Below are 10,597 nucleotides of genomic sequence, written 5' to 3'. Positions count from 1 at the left end.
ATAACCCTGGATGACTCAATCTTACCCTTCACAGTTCCTGAATTTTATCTATGTCACTATTTTTCTTTCTAGAACAATGCTTCCCAAACTCCAGTTATTTTAGTATTACTTTCAAAATTTCTACCCTATTTTTAGTTAGAACATTATTTTTTAAAAAGATTTGTTCTAATAGTCAGCCCTCTATAGCTGTGGCCCAAGCAATACTGTTCATGAAATCAAGGGGTTGATATTTTTGTTTTTCTCATTAAGACACATTACAATAAGTGCACAACTTTAAAAAATCACTATCCATGTAGCATCAAAAATCATCCCCTACATTCCCTCAGTGGTACTGTTACATTTTGAGGACACGCTGTTCTAATAATGCCTGCATGACTTGAAAAAATAAACTTTGATCCATTCTTTCATTTTAAAATCCATTTCCTCTTTAAAAAATATTTTAAAAAATTATCTGTCACATGCTTACTATGTGCCAGGCACTGGCCTAGACACAGGCAGGCTCATTATTTCATTTCTTTTTTGTCTTTTAAATATATTTTAAAAATCGATTTTTAGAGAGAGAGAGAGCAAGCGAGCGCGCGCACGTGTGAGCAAAACATGGATGTGAGAGTGTAACATCGGTCAGCTGCCTGCTTCAACTCCCCCCACCGCCCACCCCAGGAATCGAGCCCACAACCCAGGCATGTCCCCTGACTGGGGATTGAAGCAGCGATCTTTTGGTGCACAGGATGATGTCCAACCAACTGAGCCACACCAGCCAGGGCTCATCTAATTCTTGCAACAAACCTTTGAGGTTGCTATTGCTGTTCCCCTTTTCCAGATGCAGAAAAAGAAACTCAGAGAGGTCTGAGGGTCTTGCCCAATGTCACACAGCCTATGCCTGTCCAGCAGGACAGAACCGGGTATCCAGCTTAGGGTAATAAGAAGCTTTCAGCCGTGGTAAGACACTGGTTGACCTCCTCAAGAACTGGGTACAGGGTTTTTAAGGTGGCTTCAGCTCCTCTAAACAGCCAAGCCGAAGTGGGGACATTTGTTTGTGAAATATGTCACTGTGTTCCAGCAGCCTAGAATCTTTCCAAGAGTTTCTCAAAATCCAACAGAATAAATATAAGATTTTTTATTGCTTACTACATAATAGGAATACAACTTATTACCGTTGGCGCGCCAGACTTTTGGCAGCCTTCATAAATCTGGTGCTCCAACTGACTCCACATGCATTTAAGCAAAACCCAGCCCACATAGGGGGGCAGTGGATGTAATTGGAATATGGAGTGGGGCTTCTAGATTAATCACATTCTGAATATTAACTGTACATTATGCTGATTTCCTTGTAAATAGATTCAGAAGCCCAGCATGTGTACCCGACTCGGGCTTATACGATCAGAATAGCAAATGTCCTGGCTTTGGGGTTGGAAACAGTCCCAAATGCAGTGTGCGAGGCTGAGTCTCATTTCCCCTGAGAGAAAGAATATTTTAGCCCTCTCCAGGCCTCCAAAGACAATGCATGGTTCTCAAGAGCAGAGGAAGGAGCAGTGTTTGTGTTCCAGTACCTGGTTCAGAATGGATTTTACCAAAAGACCATTTTATAGTGAATTCTTGGAGGATTTTATGGCCCTGGAATTTTTTTAGGAATAAGCCACCCTATGATTGTCTTTACTGGGCAGGCAGTGGGTCAGAAGGTAGTGGAGGAGAGAATACGATGGAGAACAGTGTGGCCAAGGATTCAGATTTAGAAGGAAAATCCTGAATGCCACCTGTACCTGTCAAGGGCATTGTGGGGTGATCTTGCTGCATGAGAACAGACAACATCCCCCACAAGTCACATGATTCATCACTCACAGAGCAAGGCTTTTACCTGCAGGATCTCTGCTAGCACTCACTGCAACTCTGAGAGACAGGCAATGATTTCCATTTCACAACTGCAAAACCAGAGACTTGGACAAGGTTTTGTCCTGAAGAAATATGAATAAATGTCATGGCAGAAGGGCCAACACCTGGGCACAGAGTTAAGGGGGCACCGAAAAACTCAGCAATAAAGAACAATCACATATTTTTATTGATTTCAGAGAGGAAGGGAGGGGAGAGAAACATCAATGATGAGAATCATCGATTGTACGCCCCCTACTGGGGATCCAGCCTGAAATCCTGACAGGGAATCAAACTGTGACCTCCTGGTTCATAGTTCAACCACTGAGCCATATTGGCTGGACAAGAACAATCATATTTTAATGCCATATATATTTTTTAATTACTGCAAAAAAACCTACGGTGAAAAAAAAAACTTTTAAATAAATACAGGATTTGCTGTATTTAATAGTGCTTTGCTGAGCCACACTGGAGCCCGAGGCAAGAGGAAATATCAGTAATATTGACTTGTTTTTATTTGTGTTGATTACTGGGTTTTTTTACACTTAAATTGTGTGCCTGAGGTGGGCACCTCACTTGCCTCAACCTTGTTCTGAACATGAATGGGTGAGAGAATTATCTCCCCAAATCATACATATGACCATGCAGACCTTTGACCCAATTCCTCTGGGGAAAAAAATCCCTATTACCTACAGGAAAGAGTCCAGATGTCCAAGCCTGGCTCAGAGAGGCTTCTGGAATCGAGTGAGCACAGACTGTGTGCCCTGAACTGGGTTCTGTGATTTACACGCATCAAATGATGCATAATTTCTCAGCTAAGCAAATAGGCTCTAGACTTAGACTGGACTCTGGGTTTGGATCCTGTTCTATCATTTACTAGCAGTGTGACCTTGAATGAACTTCAAGTCCCAGGGCCTCAGTTTTCTCCCCTAAAAACAACAACAACCCTAAAAGCAGTAATAGAATTGCTGAAAAGATTCAATAATTAAAACAAAATGAATCATAAAAATAAAGTTGGGACCCAGCATCACACACACATTCTAATTTAATAATCTCAAAAACCCACTGTCTTTATTTTTTAGATGAGGAAACGAAGACTCAGAAAGGCTGAGTAACTTATCATAGCTAGGAAGTGGCGGAGCCAGGGTTTGAACCAGGGCAGCCTGCCTCTTCACCACTCCTTCACTGCCTCACATGGCCTGCCTTTCTTGTTATTGGCACCCAAAGTGCAGACTCCGAACCCTTCTGAGGCAGCAAAGACTTGTTTATAAAGCATGGGGAAGTCATAATTAGAAAGCACAAGTCATCTTTATTAAATTCTGCGTGGTAGCCAGTTGGGTGTTGAATCTGCACAATTTCAATGGTTTGAATGTCTTCTTTATCCTAGTGGGTGCCTACCCCAAATTAAGTGCCCCTGAAGGTACTGCTGCCTTAATTAACAGTTTGCCTTGTTAACACTGTAAACGTTTCCCTTGCTGTGAAGCGGGCCATGCCAATTTAAAGGCACAGATGCTGAGCAGGAGGGCAACGTGTGCACGGCTGAAGCCCAGCCTTCTCTCGCCAGCTGTGGCCTCCACATTTCTGCTGGGAGGTCACCCAGATAGAGGGTCCTAGAATAACAGCTGCTCCCACATGGTAAGCAGCCTCCACACCCTGCGAGCTACCCATGGAGGCTGGGAGCATGGGTTAGAGCCATGGAGAGCTGGGTGTGTGTTCTGGCCCCTACCCGTGCCTCAGTTTCCTCAGCAATACCTGCATCGTGGGATGGTACAGAACTTAACTCATGTGCTGAGGTGAGGCTTGAAAGATGAGACGTGTGCAAAGGCACTCAGCACAGGGCTTGGCACTTAAGAATGGAAGCTCTTCTCCCTCCCCCCACCCGCCTCGAGTAGGTATTTTTTTATGTTTTTGTTTTGTGTTTTTTTGCCAATCAGCATCATCCTAGTGTTCTATATCACTGGATGTAGAATAACACATATATATAGAAAATCACAGGAAGCATAAATATACTGCTTGTTAAATATTTACAAACTGAACATATTCTTGTAACTGTACCTAAACTATAACAGAAAACATTACCAGCTCCCCTGAAGATCCCATTGGGCCCCCTTTCAGTCACTATTCCCCAGATATCTTGGCTTCTAAAGCACAAGCTAGGTTTGCTAATTTTTACACTTTTATATAAACACAATTATATAAAGTTGTATTATATATACTTATATATATATATAACTAGAATTAATAGAAATACAAATGGAACATAAATATAACAAAGTGGAATTACATAAAGAATACATAAAGTATGTATTCTTTTGCATCTGGCTTCTTTCATTCAACATTTTGTGACTTTCATCCATGTTGCTGTATGTAGTTGTAGTTCATTCATTCTCATTTTAGTGTATTAGAGTGTGTGACTATACCACAGTTACTTGATTCATTCAACTGTTGATGAGCACTGGGTTGCTTCCAGTTTTTAACTAATATATGTAGAACTGCTATGAATATTCTTATACCTATTTATTGGTGAACATATATATATATGTATTTGTGTTTCAGTAGAATTGATGAATCAAAGATAATAGACATAGTTGGCTTTAGCAAACTGTGAAACCATTTTATAAAGTGCTTATACTCATTTATACTGCCACCAATAACATATGAGAATTCCAATTGCTCCAACAGTTGTTGTTTTTTTTTGTCTTTTTAATTTTTAGCCTATTATGCTAACAGTGAGAGATATTACACTGTAGATTTACTGTGCATTCTCTGATGTCGAAGATTCTTTCTTTTCATGTATTTATTGGCCATTTGGACAATGTCTTTTGTGAACTTCCTGTTCATGTATTTTGCAAATTTTTCTTTTGTGTTGTCTGTCTATTACTAATTTGTAGGAGTTCTTTTTATATTTTGGATAAAATTCCTTTTTGAATTTGCAAATATGTGACTTATACTGGTTTTCATTCCCTTATGGTATTTTTTTTATTACTATCAATGATTTTAGTTATAGTCCAATTTATAAGTATTTCCCTTTAGTTCACACTTTTTTGACCCACTTAAAAAATTTTTGCCTACCCCAAGGTCATGAACACATTCCTCCATATTCTGCCTAAATGTTTTATTCGTTTACCTTTCATGTTCAGCTGAACAATCTATCTGGAATTGATTTTTGTATATGGTGTGAGGTAGGGTTCAAGAGGAATCTTTTTTCCATATGGATATCAAACTGACCAAGTACCAGTATTTGAAAACAAATCCTTTCCCTTCTGCTTCCAGTAAACTTTTGATATAGGTCAGGTGATTTTATATATATATATATATATATATATATATATATATATATATATATATAGAGAGAGAGAGAGAGAGAGAGAGAGAGAGAGACTATATATATATATATAGTCTATTTCTAGACTAGTTTGTTCCATTGGTTTATATGTCTAAACTTTAAGAAACATTCAGATGAAAGAGATTTGTAAAGAAGTTTAGATAATGACTATGGGAGAGGAAGAAAGAAATTCATCCAGTTTTTAGAGGCAGCTATGGCTGGGTCCTGCAGCCTAGGTAATATGAATTATGGTATCTGTGGGTCTCAGTGGCATTGGCTGTAGGGTCTCTCCCAGGGCAATCCCAGGGTATAAAATGGGCATTGCCATGTAGACTCAAAGCTTAATTCTCTGTTCCTTCAATAAGACTGGATGCAAAGAGCTTGAATCCTCTGTGCTGGTCTTCCCTTGAAACCAATTGTCCCTGTGTGCTCCCTCCCAGTAAGCTGTGAAATACAAGGTCTTCTTGTAAGACTGTTACACACCGTTTGCTGCAGTTTAATATATGAAACACTGCATCATAGTCTGGAGGTTCAAAATTACCTCAAAGTAATCATTTCCTAGAGGGCTGGTAGTAAACATTCTGTCACACAACTATAGGTTGTTGCCTGTCACTATCAATCAGCCCCCAGGGAGATAGTAGGGGGAATGATACTAGAATGAATTGAGAACTGGTGCACGTGGCTGCCAGGTCTCTGCAGAGGGAAACAGGCTTGGTGGCCTGGGGGAAGGGAGGTTCGTCTGCTCCCAAACCCGAGGTTGTGGGTTTAAGCCCTGTGTGGCTTGCTGTCATAACTCAGCTCCAGGGTCATGGGATTGATTCTTTGGCCCTAATCTTGGCCTTCTGTTATCCACCCAAATGCTTAATAACAAAGCCATCACCTGGGTTTGCAAAATAAGAGTTGCCATTGATAAGCACTCATTCTGCTCCAGGGAGTTCGCCACTCCTTTTCTTGCATCATTTTATTAATCTCCAGAGTGACCACAGGACGGAGTTACAATATTGGCCCATTTCACAGCTGAGGAGACCAAGGCTGGGTGATATTGGGAAATTTGTGAACTCAGTCAGCTTGTCAGTGGCAGGGCTATTTTTTTGAATCTGGGTGTTCTTTTTTCTAGAGGCCAAGTGCTAAATCACTACATACTGCCTCTGTTCAATATCTAGCTCTGCACTGAGCCCATTAGTTTGTCCCTTCAATAAACTTTTACATGTGCTGTTCTTGCCCCATTGTATAGATGAAGAAACTGAGGCTCTGAGAAGTACAGCAGCTCATCCAAGGTTAACAAGTACAAGTATTGCTGAGGTTCAGGGCTCTCTGGCCACACACCCAAAGCTTTCTCCTTGGGAAGGCCGGTAGTGCATAGATAGAACATCACTGCCTGCAGAGTTGTAGGATATGTGCAGGTTCATCTAGTGCAGTGGTTGCCAACCGGTGGTCCACTGGTGGTCTGTGAAGTCTGAAGGGTTGGCGACCGCTGGTTTAAAGAAACCTTTGGAGCAGCAGTCACCAACCGGTGGTCCATGGACCACTGGTGGACTGTGAGGTCCGAAAGGTTGACGACTGCTGACCTAGTGGACCTCATGACTTGGTGAACTTTGGCCCAAGACCCCAAAAGGGTCAGATCAGGTGTTGGAGTACTGATGCTTATACTATTTGGATGACTTCCAGTTAAGATGGATAGGTAAACACGGTACTCGCATTCTCCCACAACTACATCAAAATTACAACTAAACTATAGAACAACCATCATTGAGAACTGGCTGAAATCAAGCTGAAAAAAAGTCCTATAGATAAGAATATAATGAAGAAACCAAGATGAGATTGGTAGGAAGCATGGACATGCAGAATGAACTGGTCCCACACCATGTGTGGCAGTTTAAAATTGGGAGGGATAGCTGAACTACAGAGGTCCTTCCTGAAGAGTGAGGGGTCCCAGCCCTACACCAGGCCCACCAGCCAAAGATTCCAGTGCCAGGAAGAGAAGTCCCCATAACTTCTGGCTGTGGAAACCACTGGGGATTGTGGCTGTGTGAGAAGGAGGGCTGCTGGAGTGCCAGGCATCCCTCTAGAAGGTCCCACCTGGACTTACTCGGATTCACTGGCTGAGCTCAGCACTGGGGTAGCAGCTCCAAAAGTGTAGGGCCACATGGGGAAGAACTGAGTTGTCTGGCTTAGAAGTGAGGGCTGAAGGGCCAGCTTTCTCCCAGACAGAAGTGCTGGCAGAAGCCATTGTTCCTTTGCTGAGTGCTGCCCCCACCCCCACCCCACAGAGCCAGCAGGTGGGCACCACATCTGAGTCTTCATCAACCTGGCCAACACTGCTCACCCACCCAACCCAACTTGCAGGCCCACACACGCTGTTTCCAGTGGCTTTTCCATATAGACAACCTATCCTGGGTCATGCTGCGGACTTTTCTAAAATCCCTCAAAGGTTCACAAATCCCAAACAAGCAGCATATGGCCTTGGCATGCCCTGTACCTCTTGCTAAGTGGCCCTGGGCCTGGCACAGGTGGTAGCTGGCCTCAGTTTGCAGCTTGGCCTCTCCTGGGCACTTCCAAGCCCAGCACAAGTAGGAGCCATCTGCAGATGGCTTTGTAGCTCATGCCAGGTGGCCCCAGGCAGGGCATAGGTGGCAGCTGATCTCGGCCTTCTCCTCCCGGGAGGCCTCAGAGCCAGCACACTGGACCACACCCAACCACATCCACCAGAGACACACTCAAGGGGTAGATTCATTGGAAACCAGAGCCCTGCTGAAGTGAGTCCTGCTCTGTGGGGCCAGCACCTGCACTGCAGCCACAGCAGAGGTTGCAGCCAGTCCTCATAGCCAATTGGCCCGGGTGTAAATCCCTCCCATTGCCATGCCAACAGCAACTAAGGCTAAACTGCAACACGACAGTGCACACAACCCACACTGGGAGAGGGGTTTCGGGTGGTGTACCTGGAGTGCCAGCTTGGGTGATGAGGGAGGCTGCCTCGCTGGGCCCTACAAGGACATCTACCCACTACGTAAGGCCACTCTACCAAGACTGGGAGGTGTTGTAGTTCTACATAATGCATGGAAACAAACAGAGGGAGGCAGCCAAAATGAGGAGACAAAGAAACATGTCCCAAATGAGTGAACAACAAAACTCCAGAAAAAGAACTAAGCAAAATGGAGATAAGCAATCTACCAGAGTTTAAAACACTGGTTGTAAGGATACTTAATGATCTCAGTAAGAACTTCAACAGAGAGACAGGAAACACAAAATGGAGCTTGAAAACATAAAAAAAGAACCAGTCAGAAACGAGGAATATGATAACTGGAATGAAGGCTACATTACAGGGAAGCAACAGTAGATAATATGAAACAGAGGATGAAATAAGCAATTTGGAAGATAAGGAAGCAGAAAACACCCATCAGGAAAAAAAAAGAGAATCCAAGAGAGTGACATCCATCATATATATTCACAGGTCTAATCTACATTCAGGCAAAAGAATAAGGTATGTACACAAGCCGGTGAGGGTCCTGGGGGCCATCTCAGAATTCTGCCTATACACAGGTCAGTTGAAAAAGTAGGCTCATAGTTCCAAACCCCAGAGAATTAATTACGGAGGCATAGCAGGGCCATAAACACACATTTTTAGCAATTTTCCTACCTGCTTTTAAACTCTGAGTTACACAGATCTGGGCTTGAGTCCCAGCTTTGCCATTTACTGGATGGAAAGTCTTCAGATAACTACTCCCTGTCTTTGGCACTCAGAGTCTTCATCTGTAAAATGGGGTGGATACGCCCTACCTTACAGGATTGCAGAGAGGATTGAATGTGATAACGCAGATCGGTGGTTTTCACCCCAGCTTCACATTAGAATCATTGGGGAGGTGCACTGGGTCACCTCAGATCACCTCAATCAGAATCTCTAGGATGGGGTGTAGGCATCGGCATAGTTTAAAAGTTCCCCGAGTGCTTCTGATGCACACTCGTTACATTGGTCAGCTACTGCTGCGATAATGCTGTGAAACAACTCCCAAACCTCAATGATTTACAACAGCAAACATTTATTTTTCTCACTTCTGTGTCTGCAGATGGGCAAAGGTTTGGCCAGTTCCACTTGAGTATAAACATGTATCCAGACACTCTAGGTTGTGTGTCTTATTCCGGGATCCATAGCTCTTTGGGCATGCCCTTATTATTATGATGATAATGGCAGGCGTGCAAGAGATCGGAAAAATGTGGTGCCTCCTGAAACTGAACTGTATCACTATCACTTTCTCTCACATTTCATCTGGCCAAGGCAAGTCACATGACTAAGCTCGGCACCCATGGGGCAAGGAAGCGGACTCCACCCACAAGCCAAAGAGCATGGATATACAATACAATTCTGTTGAGGGAGGATGTAGAGTGGGAACAAGAATCCAATTTACCAGAGCTGATAACCACTGATACAACGAAAAGAACTTAGAAAATGCCTGGTAAGAGTAAGTGCTCAATAAACATTGTGTATTCTGCTAGAGAGCACACTCCCTCTGAGACTGTTGTATAGAAGAGATCCTCTGTGCCTAGTTCCAGAGGTGAGTTGACTTCCCACCCTGGCATTAAGTCAGTCTCCAGGGAGAACAGAATATGCCATAATGCACCAAATACTGAGTTACTAGGAAGAAAGATCCCAATCGGAGGCTGCAAGAACTATTATCGGCTGCTTAAATATCCATTTGCCCATCCACCACTCACAAAGTGCTCTATTTATTTGCGCACTCTGTAATATAGCAGCGGAGGGAAAATTCATTAAGGCAAATTGTGAGGGTAGGTTTAAAAGAATTTCATCTCTCTGTTTTATGCAGTGCATAGTTCCCTGTTTAATGAGATCTCTGCAAGTCCATTTTCCTTAAGGGTTTAATAAAAGTATAATTTTAAAAATTAAGACAGATGGGGAAAGTGCTGAGGGAAGCTATTTCTCCCATTAGCTCACAGAGAAGACCTTGATATTGCAAGATGGGTAGGGAGAGGAAAGACTCCAGAAGCTATCAACAGTTCTTTAAGGTTATATAAAACTCCAGCCTGGGTTTATGTGGCTCTGGGATTCCTGCCGAACAGATAGGAATTAGATTTATTTGGTTGAGTAATGGGACTGTTACTAGCTGGCAGTTTAATTAATGCTGATATAGGAGCTTTGCCTTTTCTTAGGATTGGAACTACAGAGCACTGAGAAAGAGACATTTACATTTAAAAACATTTCTAGTAATCTTGGTGGCTTTTGGAGCAGAGAGGAAAATGGGATGCTTGAGGGAGGGTGAGTCTTTGAGTGTTGGCTAACATTTAGGCTATTTTCAGTTCCCTACATGTGGCCTAGCAGGGGCAAATTGTTCACCACAATTTCGTTTCCTTCCATCCTGCTGCTTCTGCCACTGGCTTCTTGAAGCAAGGTAA

This window comes from Myotis daubentonii, chromosome 19 (genome assembly GCF_963259705.1).
Source record: "Myotis daubentonii chromosome 19, mMyoDau2.1, whole genome shotgun sequence".
Lineage (NCBI taxonomy): Eukaryota > Metazoa > Chordata > Mammalia > Chiroptera > Vespertilionidae > Myotis > Myotis daubentonii.
The sequence above is the reverse complement of the archived record's forward strand: the minus strand, read 5'-3'. Positions refer to the sequence as shown.